Genomic DNA, 14,074 nt, shown 5'->3' on the forward strand with positions numbered 1-14,074 from the left:
TATAATTGTCAGGATGGCCGAGTGGTCTAAGGCGCCAGACTCAAGGTGAGAATCCTTCCTAGTTACAGGGGTATTCTGGTCTCCGATTGGAGGCGAGGGTTCAAATCCCTCTTCTGACACAGCTTTTGCCTTAAAAATGTAGCTCTTTGTAAATACCGAAAAATTCTCCAAATGGTGAAAGGAAAACACATGAACAGTGATTAATCGTTTGATATATGTCATAGTTTGAGAACAGACAACACATGAAATGCGAATAATCGTTCGACACATGTCATCATATGCCTAGTTTAGAATTCAAAAAGTTACTCAAATTCCATAAAAAAATCTTTTTTACTGTATCTTTCATTAGCTTTTAACGTTTTTTGTTTATTTTTCTTTGTATCTTAAGATCTGCATGTTTCCATCAGACATATCAGACGTTATGTTACAGAATCATGAAAAAACATGAATTTTAAGGATGTGTAATTGTCAGGATGGCCGAGTCGTCTAAGGCGCCAGACTCAAGGTGAGAATCCATTCCTAGTTACAGGGGTTTTATGGTCTCCGATTGGAGGCGAGGGTTCAAATCCCTCTTCTGACACAGCTTTTGCCTTAAAAATGTAGCTCTTTGTAAATACCGAAAAATTCTCCAAATGGTGAAAGGAAAACACATGAACAGTGATTAATCGTTTGATATATGTCATAGTTTGAGAACAGACAACACATGAAATGCGAATAATCGTTCGACACATGTCATCATATGCCTAGTTTAGAATTCAAAAAGTTACTCAAATTCCATAAAAAAATATTTTTTACTATATCTTTCATTAGCTTTTAACGTTTTTTGTTTATTTTTCTTTGTATCTTAAGATCTGCATGTTTCCATCAGACATATCAGACGTTATGTTACAGAATCATGAAAAAATATGAATTTTAAGGATTTGTAATTGTCAGGATGGCCGAGTGGTCTAAGGCGCCAGACTCAAGGTGAGAATCCTTCCTAGTTACAGGGGTATTCTGGTCTCCGATTGGAGGCGAGGGTTCAAATCCCTCTTCTGACACAGCTTTTGCCTTAAAAATGTAGCTCTTTGTAAATACCGAAAAATTCTCCAAATGGTGAAAGGAAAACACATGAACAGTGATTAATCGTTTGATATATGTCATAGTTTGAGAACAGACAACACATGAAATGCGAATAATCGTTCGACACATGTCATCATATGCCTAGTTTAGAATTCAAAAAGTTACTCAAATTCCATAAAAAAAAATTTTTTTACTATATCTTTCATTAGCTTTTAACGTTTTTTGTTTATTTTTCTTTGTATCTTAAGATCTGCATGTTTCCATCAGACATATCAGACGTTATGTTACAAAATCATGAAAAAATATGAATTTTAAGGATTTATAATTGTCAGGATGGCCGAGTGGTCTAAGGCGCCAGACTCAAGGTGAGAATCCTTCCTAGTTACAGGGGTATTCTGGTCTCCGATTGGAGGCGAGGGTTCAAATCCCTCTTCTGACACAGCTTTTGCCTTAAAAATGTAGCTCTTTGTAAATACCGAAAAATTCTCCAAATGGTGAAAGGAAAACACATGAACAGTGATTAATCGTTTGATATATGTCATAGTTTGAGAACAGACAACACATGAAATGCGAATAATCGTTCGACACATGTCATCATATGCCTAGTTTAGAATTCAAAAAGTTACTCAAATTCCATAAAAAAATTTTTTTACTATATCTTTCATTAGCTTTTAACGTTTTTTGTTTATTTTTCTTTGTATCTTAAGATCTGCATGTTTCCATCAGACATATCAGACGTTATGTTACAGAATCATGAAAAATATGAATTTTAAGGATTTGTAATTGTCAGGATGGCCGAGTGGTCTAAGGCGCCAGACTCAAGGTGAGAATCCTTCCTAGTTACAGGGGTATTCTGGTCTCCGATTGGAGGCGAGGGTTCAAATCCCTCTTCTGACACAGCTTTTGCCTTAAAAATGTAGCTCTTTGTAAATACCGAAAAATTCTCCAAATGGTGAAAGGAAAACACATGAACAGTGATTAATCGTTTGATATATGTCATAGTTTGAGAACAGACAACACATGAAATGCGAATAATCGTTCGACACATGTCATCATATGCCTAGTTTAGAATTCAAAAAGTTACTCAAATTCCATAAAAAAATATTTTTTACTGTATCTTTCATTAGCTTTTAACGTTTTTTGTTTATTTTTCTTTGTATCTTAAGATCTGCATGTTTCCATCAGACATATCAGACGTTATGTTACAAAATCATGAAAAATATGAATTTTAAGGATTTATAATTGTCAGGATGGCCGAGTGGTCTAAGGCGCCAGACTCAAGGTGAGAATCCTTCCTAGTTACAGGGGTATTCTGGTCTCCGATTGGAGGCGAGGGTTCAAATCCCTCTTCTGACACAGCTTTTGCCTTAAAAATGTAGCTCTTTGTAAATACCGAAAAATTCTCCAAATGGTGAAAGGAAAACACATGAACAGTGATTAATCGTTTGATATATGTCATAGTTTGAGAACAGACAACACATGAAATGCGAATAATCGTTCGACACGTCATCATATGCCTAGTTTAGAATTCAAAAAGTTACTCAAATTCCATAAAAAAATCTTTTTTACTGTATCTTTCATTAGCTTTTAACGTTTTTTGTTTATTTTTCTTTGTATCTTAAGATCTGCATGTTTCCATCAGACATATCAGACGTTATGTTACAAAATCATGAAAAAATATGAATTTTAAGGATTTATAATTGTCAGGATGGCCGAGTGGTCTAAGGCGCCAGACTCAAGGTGAGAATCCTTCCTAGTTACAGGGGTATTCTGGTCTCCGATTGGAGGCGAGGGTTCAAATCCCTCTTCTGACACAGCTTTTGCCTTAAAAATGTAGCTCTTTGTAAATACCGAAAAATTCTCCAAATGGTGAAAGGAAAACACATGAACAGTGATTAATCGTTTGATATATGTCATAGTTTGAGAACAGACAACACATGAAATGCGAATAATCGTTCGACACATGTCATCATATGCCTAGTTTAGAATTCAAAAAGTTACTCAAATTCCATAAAAAAAATTTTTTTTACTATATCTTTCATTAGCTTTTAACGTTTTTTGTTTATTTTTCTTTGTATCTTAAGATCTGCATGTTTCTATCAGACATATCAGACGTTATGTTACAGAATCATGAAAAATATGAATTTTAAGGATTTGTAATTGTCAGGATGGCCGAGTGGTCTAAGGCGCCAGACTCAAGGTGAGAATCCTTCCTAGTTACAGGGGTATTCTGGTCTCCGATTGGAGGCGAGGGTTCAAATCCCTCTTCTGACACAGCTTTTGCCTTAAAAATGTAGCTCTTTGTAAATACCGAAAAATTCTCCAAATGGTGAAAGGAAAACACATGAACAGTGATTAATCGTTTGATATATGTCATAGTTTGAGAACAGACAACACATGAAATGCGAATAATCGTTCGACACATGTCATCATATGCCTAGTTTAGAATTCAAAAAGTTACTCAAATTCCATAAAAAATATTTTTACTATATCTTTCATTAGCTTTTAACGTTTTTTGTTTATTTTTCTTTGTATCTTAAGATCTGCATGTTTCCATCAGACATATCAGACGTTATGTTACAAAATCATGAAAAATATGAATTTTAAGGATTTATAATTGTCAGGATGGCCGAGTGGTCTAAGGCGCCAGACTCAAGGTGAGAATCCTTCCTAGTTACAGGGGTATTCTGGTCTCCGATTGGAGGCGAGGGTTCAAATCCCTCTTCTGACACAGCTTTTGCCTTAAAAATGTAGCTCTTTGTAAATACCGAAAAATTCTCCAAATGGTGAAAGGAAAACACATGAACAGTGATTAATCGTTTGATATATGTCATAGTTTGAGAACAGACAACACATGAAATGCGAATAATCGTTCGACACATGTCATCATATGCCTAGTTTAGAATTCAAAAAGTTACTCAAATTCCATAAAAAATATTTTTTACTGTATCTTTCATTAGCTTTTAACGTTTTTTGTTTATTTTTCTTTGTATCTTAAGATCTGCATGTTTCCATCAGACATATCAAACGTTATGTTACAAAATCATGAAAAAATATGAATTTTAAGGATTTATAATTGTCAGGATGGCCGAGTGGTCTAAGGCGCCAGACTCAAGGTGAGAATCCTTCCTAGTTACAGGGGTATTCTGGTCTCCGATTGGAGGCGAGGGTTCAAATCCCTCTTCTGACACAGCTTTTGCCTTAAAAATGTAGCTCTTTGTAAATACCGAAAAATTCTCCAAATGGTGAAAGGAAAACACATGAACAGTGATTAATCGTTTGATATATGTCATAGTTTGAGAACAGACAACACATGAAATGCGAATAATCGTTCGACACATGTCATCATATGCCTAGTTTAGAATTCAAAAAGTTACTCAAATTCCATAAAAAAATCTTTTTTACTATATCTTTCATTAGCTTTTAACGTTTTTTGTTTATTTTTCTTTGTATCTTAAGATCTGCATGTTTCCATCAGACATATCAGACGTTATGTTACAGAATCATGAAAACATGTGAATTTTAAGGATTTGTAATTGTCAGGATGGCCGAGTGGTCTAAGGCGCCAGACTCAAGGTGAGAATCCTTCCTAGTTACAGGGGTATTCTGGTCTCCGATTGGAGGCGAGGGTTCAAATCCCTCTTCTGACACAGCTTTTGCCTTAAAAATGTAGCTCTTTGTAAATACCGAAAAATTCTCCAAATGGTGAAAGGAAAACACATGAACAGTGATTAATCGTTTGATATATGTCATAGTTTGAGAACAGACAACACATGAAATGCGAATAATCGTTCGACACATGTCATCATATGCCTAGTTTAGAATTCAAAAAGTTACTCAAATTCCATAAAAAATATTTTTTACTGTATCTTTCATTAGCTTTTAACGTTTTTTGTTTATTTTTCTTTGTATCTTAAGATCTGCATGTTTCCATCAGACATATCAAACGTTATGTTACAAAATCATGAAAAAATATGAATTTTAAGGATTTATAATTGTCAGGATGGCCGAGTGGTCTAAGGCGCCAGACTCAAGGTGAGAATCCTTCCTAGTTACAGGGGTATTCTGGTCTCCGATTGGAGGCGAGGGTTCAAATCCCTCTTCTGACACAGCTTTTGCCTTAAAAATGTAGCTCTTTGTAAATACCGAAAAATTCTCCAAATGGTGAAAGGAAAACACATGAACAGTGATTAATCGTTTGATATATGTCATAGTTTGAGAACAGACAACACATGAAATGCGAATAATCGTTCGACACATGTCATCATATGCCTAGTTTAGAATTCAAAAAGTTACTCAAATTCCATAAAACAATCTTTTTTACTATATCTTTCATTAGCTTTTAACGTGTTTTGTTTATTTTTCTTTGTATCTTAAGATCTGCATGTTTCCATCAGACATATCAGACGTTATGTTACAGAATCATGAAAAAATATGAATTTTAAGGATTTATAATTGTCAGGATGGCCGAGTGGTCTAAGGCGCCAGACTCAAGGTGAGAATCCTTCCTAGTTACAGGGGTATTCTGGTCTCCGATTGGAGGCGAGGGTTCAAATCCCTCTTCTGACACAGCTTTTGCCTTAAAAATGTAGCTCTTTGTAAATACCGAAAAATTCTCCAAATGGTGAAAGGAAAACACATGAACAGTGATTAATCGTTTGATATATGTCATAGTTTGAGAACAGACAACACATGAAATGCGAATAATCGTTCGACACATGTCATCATATGCCTAGTTTAGAATTCAAAAAGTTACTCAAATTCCATAAAAAAATTTTTTTACTATATCTTTCATTAGCTTTTAACGTTTTTTGTTTATTTTTCTTTGTATCTTAAGATCTGCATGTTTCCATCAGACATATCAGACGTTATGTTACAGAATCATGAAAACATGTGAATTTTAAGGATTTGTAATTGTCAGGATGGCCGAGTGGTCTAAGGCGCCAGACTCAAGGTGAGAATCCTTCCTAGTTACAGGGGTATTCTGGTCTCCGATTGGAGGCGAGGGTTCAAATCCCTCTTCTGACACAGCTTTTGCCTTAAAAATGTAGCTCTTTGTAAATACCGAAAAATTCTCCAAATGGTGAAAGGAAAACACATGAACAGTGATTAATCGTTTGATATATGTCATAGTTTGAGAACAGACAACACATGAAATGCGAATAATCGTTCGACACATGTCATCATATGCCTAGTTTAGAATTCAAAAAGTTACTCAAATTCCATAAAAAATGTTTTTTACTATATCTTTCATTAGCTTTTAACGTTTTTTGTTTATTTTTCTTTGTATCTTTAAGATCTGCATGTTTCCATCAGACATATCAGACGTTATGTTACAGAATCATGAAAAATATGAATTTTAAGGATTTATAATTGTCAGGATGGCCGAGTGGTCTAAGGCGCCAGACTCAAGGTGAGAATCCTTCCTAGTTACAGGGGTATTCTGGTCTCCGATTTAAGGCGAGGGTTCAAATCCCTCTTCTGACACACCTTTTGCCTTAAAAATGTAGCTCTTTGTAAATACCGAAAAATTCTCCAAATGGTGAAAGGAAAACACATGAACAGTGATTAATCGTTTGATATATGTTATAGTTTGAGAACAGACAACACATGAAATGCGAATAATCGTTCGACACATGTCATCATATGCCTAGTTTAGAATTCAAAAAGTTACTCAAATTCCATAAAAAATCTTTTTTACTGTATCTTTCATTAGCTTTTAACGTTTTTTGTTTATTTTTCTTTGTATCTTAAGATCTGCATGTTTCCATCAGACATATCAAACGTTATGTTACAAAATCATGAAAAAATATGAATTTTAAGGATTTATAATTGTCAGGATGGCCGAGTGGTCTAAGGCGCCAGACTCAAGGTGAGAATCCTTCCTAGTTACAGGGGTATTCTGGTCTCTCCGATTGGAGGCGAGGGTTCAAATCCCTTCTGACACAGCGTTTTTTGCCTTAAAAATGTAGCTCTTTGTAAATGCCTAGTTTAGAATTCAAAAAGTTACTCAAATTCCATAATGGTGAAAGGAAAACACATGAACAGTGATTAATCGTTTGATATATGTCATAGTTTGAGAACAGACAACACATGAAATGCGAATAATCGTTCGACACATGTCATCATATGCCTAGTTTAGAATTCAAAAAGTTACTCAAATTCCATAAAAAAATGTTTTTTACTATATCTTTCATTAGCTTTTAACGTTTTTTGTTTATTTTTCTTTGTATCTTAAGATCTGCATGTTTCCATCAGACATATCAGACGTTATGTTACAAAATCATGAAAAAATATGAATTTTAAGGATTTATAATTGTCAGGATGGCCGAGTGGTCTAAGGCGCCAGACTCAAGGTGAGAATCCTTCCTAGTTACAGGGGTATTCTGGTCTCCGATTGGAGGCGAGGGTTCAAATCCCTCTTCTGACACAGCTTTTGCCTTAAAAATGTAGCTCTTTGTAAATACCGAAAAATTCTCCAAATGGTGAAAGGAAAACACATGAACAGTGATTAATCGTTTGATATATGTCATAGTTTGAGAACAGACAACACATGAAATGCGAATAATCGTTCGACACATGTCATCATATGCCTAGTTTAGAATTCAAAAAGTTACTCAAATTCCATAAAAAATATTTTTTACTGTATCTTTCATTAGCTTTTAACGTTTTTTGTTTATTTTTCTTTGTATCTTAAGATCTGCATGTTTCCATCAGACATATCAGACGTTATGTTACAAAATCATGAAAAATATGAATTTTAAGGATTTGTAATTGTCAGGATGGCCGAGTGGTCTAAGGCGCCAGACTCAAGGTGAGAATCCTTCCTAGTTACAGGGGTATTCTGGTCTCCGATTGGAGGCGAGGGTTCAAATCCCTCTTCTGACACAGCTTTTGCCTTAAAAATGTAGCTCTTTGTAAATACCGAAAAATTCTCCAAATGGTGAAAGGAAAACACATGAACAGTGATTAATCGTTTGATATATGTCATAGTTTGAGAACAGACAACACATGAAATGCGAATAATCGTTCGACACATGTCATCATATGCCTAGTTTAGAATTCAAAAAGTTACTCAAATTCCATAAAAAATATTTTTTACTATATCTTTCATTAGCTTTTAACGTTTTTTGTTTATTTTTCTTTGTATCTTAAGATCTGCATGTTTCCATCAGACATATCAGACGTTATGTTACAGAATCATGAAAAATATGAATTTTAAGGATTTGTAATTGTCAGGATGGCCGAGTGGTCTAAGGCGCCAGACTCAAGGTGAGAATCCTTCCTAGTTACAGGGGTATTCTGGTCTCCGATTGGAGGCGAGGGTTCAAATCCCTCTTCTGACACAGCTTTTGCCTTAAAAATGTAGCTCTTTGTAAATACCGAAAAATTCTCCAAATGGTGAAAGGAAAACACATGAACAGTGATTAATCGTTTGATATATGTCATAGTTTGAGAACAGACAACACATGAAATGCGAATAATCGTTCGACACATGTCATCATATGCCTAGTTTAGAATTCAAAAAGTTACTCAAATTCCATAAAAATTTTTTTTACTATATCTTTCATTAGCTTTTAACGTTTTTTGTTTATTTTTCTTTGTATCTTAAGATCTGCATGTTTCCATCAGACATATCAGACGTTATGTTACAGAATCATGAAAACATGTGAATTTTAAGGTTTTGTAATTGTCAGGATGGCCGAGTGGTCTAAGGCGCCAGACTCAAGGTGAGAATCCTTCCTAGTTACAGGGGTATTCTGGTCTCCGATTGGATGCGAGGGTTCAAATCCCTCTTCTGACACAGCTTTTGCCTTAAAAATGTAGCTCTTTGTAAATACCGAAAAATTCTCCAAATGGTGAAAGGAAAACACATGAACAGTGATTAATCGTTTGATATATGTCATAGTTTGAGAACAGACAACACATGAAATGCGAATAATCGTTCGACACATGTCATCATATGCCTAGTTTAGAATTCAAAAAGTTACTCAAATTCCATAAAAAATCTTTTTTACTGTATCTTTCATTAGCTTTTAACGTTTTTTGTTTATTTTTCTTTGTATCTTAAGATCTGCATGTTTCCATCAGACATATCAAACGTTATGTTACAAAATCATGAAAAAATATGAATTTTAAGGAATTGTAATTGTAAGGATGGCCGAGTGGTCTAAGGCGCCAGACTCAATCCTTCCTAGTTACAGGGGTATTCTGGTCTCCGATTGGAGGCGAGGTTTCAAATCCCTCTTCTGACATCCTTTTGCCTTAAAAATGTAGCTCTTTGTAAATACCGAAAAATTCTCCAAATGGTTAAAGGAAAACACATGAACAGTGATTAATCGTTTGATATATGTCATAGTTTGAGAACAGACAACACATGAAATGCGAATAATCGTTCGACACATGTCATCATATGCCTAGTTTAGAATTCAAAAAGTTACTCAAATTCCATAAAAAATCTTTTTTACTGTATCTTTCATTAGCTTTTAACGTTTTTTGTTTATTTTTCTTTGTATCTTAAGATCTGCATGTTTCCATCAGACATATCAGACGTTATGTTACAGAATCATGAAAAAATATGAATTTTAAGGATTTGTAATTGTCAGGATGGCCGAGTGGTCTAAGGCGCCAGACTCAAGGTGAGAATCCTTCCTAGTTACAGGGGTATTCTGGTCTCCGATTGGAGGCGAGGGTTCAAATCCCTCTTCTGACACAGCTTTTGCCTTAAAAATGTAGCTCTTTGTAAATACAATACTAAATACACGAAAAATTCTCCAAATGGTGAAAGGAAAACACATGAACAGTGATTAATCGTTTGATATATGTCATAGTTTGAGAACAGACAACACATGAAATGCGAATAATCGTTCGACACATGTCATCATATGCCTAGTTTAGAATTCAAAAAGTTACTCAAATTCCATAAAAAAAATTTTTTACTGTATCTTTCATTAGCTTTTAACGTTTTTTGTTTATTTTTCTTTGTATCTTAAGATCTGCATGTTTCCATCAGACATATCAGACGTTATGTTACAGAATCATGAAAAAATATGAATTTTAAGGATTTATAATTGTCAGGATGGCCGAGTGGTCTAAGGCGCCAGACTCAAGGTGAGAATCCTTCCTAGTTACAGGGGTATTCTGGTCTCCGATTGGAGGCGAGGGTTCAAATCCCTCTTCTGACACAGCTTTTGCCTTAAAAATGTAGCTCTTTGTAAATACCGAAAAATTCTCCAAATGGTGAAAGGAAAACACATGAACAGTGATTAATCGTTTGATATATGTCATAGTTTGAGAACAGACAACACATGAAATGCGAATAATCGTTCGACACATGTCATCATATGCCTAGTTTAGAATTCAAAAAGTTACTCAAATTCCATAAAAAAAAATTTTTTACTGTATCTTTCATTAGCTTTTAACGTTTTTTGTTTATTTTTCTTTGTATCTTAAGATCTGCATGTTTCCATCAGACATATCAGACGTTATGTTACAAAATCATGAAAAAATATGAATTTTAAGGATTTATAATTGTCAGGATGGCCGAGTGGTCTAAGGCGCCAGACTCAAGGTGAGAATCCTTCCTAGTTACAGGGGTATTCTGGTCTCCGATTGGAGGCGAGGGTTCAAATCCCTCTTCTGACACAGCTTTTGCCTTAAAAATGTAGCTCTTTGTAAATACCGAAAAATTCTCCAAATGGTGAAAGGAAAACACATGAACAGTGATTAATCGTTTGATATATGTCATAGTTTGAGAACAGACAACACATGAAATGCGAATAATCGTTCGACACATGTCATCATATGCCTAGTTTAGAATTCAAAAAGTTACTCAAATTCCATAAAAAATGTTTTTTACTATATCTTTCATTAGCTTTTAACGTTTTTTGTTTATTTTTCTTTGTATCTTAAGATCTGCATGTTTCCATCAGACATATCAGACGTTATGTTACAGAATCATGAAAAAATATGAATTTTAAGGATTTGTAATTGTCAGGATGGCCGAGTGGTCTAAGGCGCCAGACTCAAGGTGAGAATCCTTCCTAGTTACAGGGGTATTCTGGTCTCCGATTGGAGGCGAGGGTTCAAATCCCTCTTCTGACACAGCTTTTGCCTTAAAAATGTAGCTCTTTGTAAATACCGAAAAATTCTCCAAATGGTGAAAGGAAAACACATGAACAGTGATTAATCGTTTGATATATGTCATAGTTTGAGAACAGACAACACATGAAATGCGAATAATCGTTCGACACATGTCATCATATGCCTAGTTTAGAATTCAAAAAGTTACTCAAATTCCATAAAAAAATATTTTTTACTGTATCTTTCATTAGCTTTTAACGTTTTTTGTTTATTTTTCTTTGTATCTTAAGATCTGCATGTTTCCATCAGACATATCAGACGTTATGTTACAAAATCATGAAAAAATATGAATTTTAAGGATTTATAATTGTCAGGATGGCCGAGTGGTCTAAGGCGCCAGACTCAAGGTGAGAATCCTTCCTAGTTACAGGGGTATTCTGGTCTCCGATTGGAGGCGAGGGTTCAAATCCCTCTTCTGACACAGCTTTTGCCTTAAAAATGTAGCTCTTTGTAAATACCGAAAAATTCTCCAAATGGTGAAAGGAAAACACATGAACAGTGATTAATCGTTTGATATATGTCATAGTTTGAGAACAGACAACACATGAAATGCGAATAATCGTTCGACACATGTCATCATATGCCTAGTTTAGAATTCAAAAAGTTACTCAAATTCCATAAAAAAATTTTTTTTTACTATATCTTTCATTAGCTTTTAACGTTTTTTGTTTATTTTTCTTTGTATCTTAAGATCTGCATGTTTCCATCAGACATATCAGACGTTATGTTACAGAATCATGAAAAAATATGAATTTTAAGGATTTGTAATTGTCAGGATGGCCGAGTGGTCTAAGGCGCCAGACTCAAGGTGAGAATCCTTCCTAGTTACAGGGGTATTCTGGTCTCCGATTGGAGGCGAGGGTTCAAATCCCTCTTCTGACACAGCTTTTGCCTTAAAAATGTAGCTCTTTGTAAATACCGAAAAATTCTCCAAATGGTGAAAGGAAAACACATGAACAGTGATTAATCGTTTGATATATGTCATAGTTTGAGAACAGACAACACATGAAATGCGAATAATCGTTCGACACATGTCATCATATGCCTAGTTTAGAATTCAAAAAGTTACTCAAATTCCATAAAAAAATTTTTTACTATATCTTTCATTTGCTTTTAACATTTTTTGTTTATTTTTCTTTGTATCTTAAGATCTGCATGTTTCCATCAGACATATCAGACGTTATGTTACAGAATCATGAAAACATGTGAATTTTAAGGATTTGTAATTGTCAGGATGGCCGAGTGGTCTAAGGCGCCAGACTCAAGGTGAGAATCCTTCCTAGTTACAGGGGTATTCTGGTCTCCGATTGGAGGCGAGGGTTCAAATCCCTCTTCTGACACAGCTTTTGCCTTAAAAATGTAGCTCTTTGTAAATACCGAAAAATTCTCCAAATGGTGAAAGGAAAACACATGAACAGTGATTAATCGTTTGATATATGTCATAGTTTGAGAACAGACAACACATGAAATGCGAATAATCGTTCGACACATGTCATCATATGCCTAGTTTAGAATTCAAAAAGTTACTCAAATTCCATAAAAAAATATTTTTTACTATATCTTTCATTAGCTTTTAACGTTTTTTGTTTATTTTTCTTTGTATCTTAAGATCTGCATGTTTCCATCAGACATATCAGACGTTATGTTACAAAATCATGAAAAAATATGAATTTTAAGGATTTATAATTGTCAGGATGGCCGAGTGGTCTAAGGCGCCAGACTCAAGGTGAGAATCCTTCCTAGTTACAGGGGTATTCTGGTCTCCGATTGGAGGCGAGGGTTCAAATCCCTCTTCTGACACAGCTTTTGCCTTAAAAATGTAGCTCTTTGTAAATACCGAAAAATTCTCCAAATGGTTAAAGGAAAACACATGAACAGTGATTAATCGTTTGATATATGTCATAGTTTGAGAACAGACAACACATGAAATGCGAATAATCGTTCGACACATGTCATCATATGCCTAGTTTAGAATTCAAAAAGTTACTCAAATTCCATAAAAAATCTTTTTTACTGTATCTTTCATTAGCTTTTAACGTTTTTTGTTTATTTTTCTTTGTATCTTAAGATCTGCATGTTTCCATCAGACATATCAAACGTTATGTTACAAAATCATGAAAAAATATGAATTTTAAGGATTTATAATTTTATAATTGTCAGGATGGCCGAGTGGTCTAAGGCGCCAGACTCAAGGTGAGAATCCTTCCTAGTTACAGGGGTATTCTGGTCTCCGATTGGAGGCGAGGGTTCAAATCCCTCTTCTGACACAGCTTTTGCCTTAAAAATGTAGCTCTTTGTAAATACCGAAAAATTCTCCAAATGGTGAAAGGAAAACACATGAACAGTGATTAATCGTTTGATATATGTCATAGTTTGAGAACAGACAACACATGAAATGCGAATAATCGTTCGACACATGTCATCATATGCCTAGTTTAGAATTCAAAAAGTTACTCAAATTCCATAAAACATTTTTTACTATATCTTTCATTAGCTTTTAACGTGTTTTGTTTATTTTTCTTTGTATCTTAAGATCTGCATGTTTCCATCAGACATATCAGACGTTATGTTACAGAATCATGAAAACATGTGAATTTTAAGGTTTTGTAATTGTCAGGATGGCCGAGTGGTCTAAGGCGCCAGACTCAAGGTGAGAATCCTTCCTAGTTACAGGGGTATTCTGGTCTCCGATTGGAGGCGAGGGTTCAAATCCCTCTTCTGACACAGCTTTTGCCTTAAAAATGTAGCTCTTTGTAAATACCGAAAAATTCTCCAAATGGTGAAAGGAAAACACATGAACAGTGATTAATCGTTTGATATATGTCATAGTTTGAGAACAGACAACACATGAAATGCGAATAATCGTTCG

The 14,074-nt window shown here is 34.7% G+C and overlaps 28 non-coding genes across 28 annotated transcripts; all 28 read left to right on the plus strand.

Moving 5' to 3' along the window:
- Window positions 1-7: 7 nt before the first annotated feature.
- Window positions 8-119, plus strand: trnal-caa (transfer RNA leucine (anticodon CAA)). Its single transcript has 2 exons — window positions 8-45; window positions 74-119. It is a non-coding gene; the product is annotated as a tRNA-Leu (tRNA).
- An 809-nt stretch (window positions 120-928) lies between these two features.
- Window positions 929-1,040, plus strand: trnal-caa (transfer RNA leucine (anticodon CAA)). Its single transcript has 2 exons — window positions 929-966; window positions 995-1,040. It is a non-coding gene; the product is annotated as a tRNA-Leu (tRNA).
- A 349-nt stretch (window positions 1,041-1,389) lies between these two features.
- trnal-caa (transfer RNA leucine (anticodon CAA)) lies at window positions 1,390-1,501 on the plus strand. The gene is made up of 2 exons: window positions 1,390-1,427; window positions 1,456-1,501. It is a non-coding gene; the product is annotated as a tRNA-Leu (tRNA).
- A 346-nt stretch (window positions 1,502-1,847) lies between these two features.
- On the plus strand, window positions 1,848-1,959 carry trnal-caa (transfer RNA leucine (anticodon CAA)). Its single transcript has 2 exons — window positions 1,848-1,885; window positions 1,914-1,959. It is a non-coding gene; the product is annotated as a tRNA-Leu (tRNA).
- Window positions 1,960-2,306: 347 nt separating this feature from the next.
- trnal-caa (transfer RNA leucine (anticodon CAA)) lies at window positions 2,307-2,418 on the plus strand. Its single transcript has 2 exons — window positions 2,307-2,344; window positions 2,373-2,418. It is a non-coding gene; the product is annotated as a tRNA-Leu (tRNA).
- Window positions 2,419-2,764: 346 nt separating this feature from the next.
- Window positions 2,765-2,876, plus strand: trnal-caa (transfer RNA leucine (anticodon CAA)). Its single transcript has 2 exons — window positions 2,765-2,802; window positions 2,831-2,876. It is a non-coding gene; the product is annotated as a tRNA-Leu (tRNA).
- A 348-nt stretch (window positions 2,877-3,224) lies between these two features.
- On the plus strand, window positions 3,225-3,336 carry trnal-caa (transfer RNA leucine (anticodon CAA)). Its single transcript has 2 exons — window positions 3,225-3,262; window positions 3,291-3,336. It is a non-coding gene; the product is annotated as a tRNA-Leu (tRNA).
- A 345-nt stretch (window positions 3,337-3,681) lies between these two features.
- On the plus strand, window positions 3,682-3,793 carry trnal-caa (transfer RNA leucine (anticodon CAA)). Its single transcript has 2 exons — window positions 3,682-3,719; window positions 3,748-3,793. It is a non-coding gene; the product is annotated as a tRNA-Leu (tRNA).
- Window positions 3,794-4,140: 347 nt separating this feature from the next.
- trnal-caa (transfer RNA leucine (anticodon CAA)) lies at window positions 4,141-4,252 on the plus strand. Its single transcript has 2 exons — window positions 4,141-4,178; window positions 4,207-4,252. It is a non-coding gene; the product is annotated as a tRNA-Leu (tRNA).
- A 348-nt stretch (window positions 4,253-4,600) lies between these two features.
- On the plus strand, window positions 4,601-4,712 carry trnal-caa (transfer RNA leucine (anticodon CAA)). Its single transcript has 2 exons — window positions 4,601-4,638; window positions 4,667-4,712. It is a non-coding gene; the product is annotated as a tRNA-Leu (tRNA).
- Window positions 4,713-5,059: 347 nt separating this feature from the next.
- Window positions 5,060-5,171, plus strand: trnal-caa (transfer RNA leucine (anticodon CAA)). Its single transcript has 2 exons — window positions 5,060-5,097; window positions 5,126-5,171. It is a non-coding gene; the product is annotated as a tRNA-Leu (tRNA).
- Window positions 5,172-5,519: 348 nt separating this feature from the next.
- Window positions 5,520-5,631, plus strand: trnal-caa (transfer RNA leucine (anticodon CAA)). The gene is made up of 2 exons: window positions 5,520-5,557; window positions 5,586-5,631. It is a non-coding gene; the product is annotated as a tRNA-Leu (tRNA).
- Window positions 5,632-5,978: 347 nt separating this feature from the next.
- On the plus strand, window positions 5,979-6,090 carry trnal-caa (transfer RNA leucine (anticodon CAA)). Its single transcript has 2 exons — window positions 5,979-6,016; window positions 6,045-6,090. It is a non-coding gene; the product is annotated as a tRNA-Leu (tRNA).
- A 347-nt stretch (window positions 6,091-6,437) lies between these two features.
- On the plus strand, window positions 6,438-6,549 carry trnal-caa (transfer RNA leucine (anticodon CAA)). The gene is made up of 2 exons: window positions 6,438-6,475; window positions 6,504-6,549. It is a non-coding gene; the product is annotated as a tRNA-Leu (tRNA).
- Window positions 6,550-7,380: 831 nt separating this feature from the next.
- On the plus strand, window positions 7,381-7,492 carry trnal-caa (transfer RNA leucine (anticodon CAA)). The gene is made up of 2 exons: window positions 7,381-7,418; window positions 7,447-7,492. It is a non-coding gene; the product is annotated as a tRNA-Leu (tRNA).
- Window positions 7,493-7,838: 346 nt separating this feature from the next.
- On the plus strand, window positions 7,839-7,950 carry trnal-caa (transfer RNA leucine (anticodon CAA)). Its single transcript has 2 exons — window positions 7,839-7,876; window positions 7,905-7,950. It is a non-coding gene; the product is annotated as a tRNA-Leu (tRNA).
- A 346-nt stretch (window positions 7,951-8,296) lies between these two features.
- On the plus strand, window positions 8,297-8,408 carry trnal-caa (transfer RNA leucine (anticodon CAA)). Its single transcript has 2 exons — window positions 8,297-8,334; window positions 8,363-8,408. It is a non-coding gene; the product is annotated as a tRNA-Leu (tRNA).
- Window positions 8,409-8,754: 346 nt separating this feature from the next.
- Window positions 8,755-8,866, plus strand: trnal-caa (transfer RNA leucine (anticodon CAA)). The gene is made up of 2 exons: window positions 8,755-8,792; window positions 8,821-8,866. It is a non-coding gene; the product is annotated as a tRNA-Leu (tRNA).
- Window positions 8,867-9,663: 797 nt separating this feature from the next.
- On the plus strand, window positions 9,664-9,775 carry trnal-caa (transfer RNA leucine (anticodon CAA)). The gene is made up of 2 exons: window positions 9,664-9,701; window positions 9,730-9,775. It is a non-coding gene; the product is annotated as a tRNA-Leu (tRNA).
- A 360-nt stretch (window positions 9,776-10,135) lies between these two features.
- trnal-caa (transfer RNA leucine (anticodon CAA)) lies at window positions 10,136-10,247 on the plus strand. Its single transcript has 2 exons — window positions 10,136-10,173; window positions 10,202-10,247. It is a non-coding gene; the product is annotated as a tRNA-Leu (tRNA).
- Window positions 10,248-10,595: 348 nt separating this feature from the next.
- trnal-caa (transfer RNA leucine (anticodon CAA)) lies at window positions 10,596-10,707 on the plus strand. Its single transcript has 2 exons — window positions 10,596-10,633; window positions 10,662-10,707. It is a non-coding gene; the product is annotated as a tRNA-Leu (tRNA).
- Window positions 10,708-11,054: 347 nt separating this feature from the next.
- trnal-caa (transfer RNA leucine (anticodon CAA)) lies at window positions 11,055-11,166 on the plus strand. The gene is made up of 2 exons: window positions 11,055-11,092; window positions 11,121-11,166. It is a non-coding gene; the product is annotated as a tRNA-Leu (tRNA).
- A 348-nt stretch (window positions 11,167-11,514) lies between these two features.
- Window positions 11,515-11,626, plus strand: trnal-caa (transfer RNA leucine (anticodon CAA)). Its single transcript has 2 exons — window positions 11,515-11,552; window positions 11,581-11,626. It is a non-coding gene; the product is annotated as a tRNA-Leu (tRNA).
- Window positions 11,627-11,975: 349 nt separating this feature from the next.
- Window positions 11,976-12,087, plus strand: trnal-caa (transfer RNA leucine (anticodon CAA)). Its single transcript has 2 exons — window positions 11,976-12,013; window positions 12,042-12,087. It is a non-coding gene; the product is annotated as a tRNA-Leu (tRNA).
- Window positions 12,088-12,433: 346 nt separating this feature from the next.
- On the plus strand, window positions 12,434-12,545 carry trnal-caa (transfer RNA leucine (anticodon CAA)). The gene is made up of 2 exons: window positions 12,434-12,471; window positions 12,500-12,545. It is a non-coding gene; the product is annotated as a tRNA-Leu (tRNA).
- A 348-nt stretch (window positions 12,546-12,893) lies between these two features.
- trnal-caa (transfer RNA leucine (anticodon CAA)) lies at window positions 12,894-13,005 on the plus strand. The gene is made up of 2 exons: window positions 12,894-12,931; window positions 12,960-13,005. It is a non-coding gene; the product is annotated as a tRNA-Leu (tRNA).
- Window positions 13,006-13,360: 355 nt separating this feature from the next.
- On the plus strand, window positions 13,361-13,472 carry trnal-caa (transfer RNA leucine (anticodon CAA)). The gene is made up of 2 exons: window positions 13,361-13,398; window positions 13,427-13,472. It is a non-coding gene; the product is annotated as a tRNA-Leu (tRNA).
- A 345-nt stretch (window positions 13,473-13,817) lies between these two features.
- On the plus strand, window positions 13,818-13,929 carry trnal-caa (transfer RNA leucine (anticodon CAA)). The gene is made up of 2 exons: window positions 13,818-13,855; window positions 13,884-13,929. It is a non-coding gene; the product is annotated as a tRNA-Leu (tRNA).
- Window positions 13,930-14,074: the final 145 nt, after the last annotated feature.

The sequence above is a fragment of the Oncorhynchus nerka genome, linkage group LG13 (genome assembly GCF_034236695.1).
Source record: "Oncorhynchus nerka isolate Pitt River linkage group LG13, Oner_Uvic_2.0, whole genome shotgun sequence".
NCBI lineage: Eukaryota > Metazoa > Chordata > Actinopteri > Salmoniformes > Salmonidae > Oncorhynchus > Oncorhynchus nerka.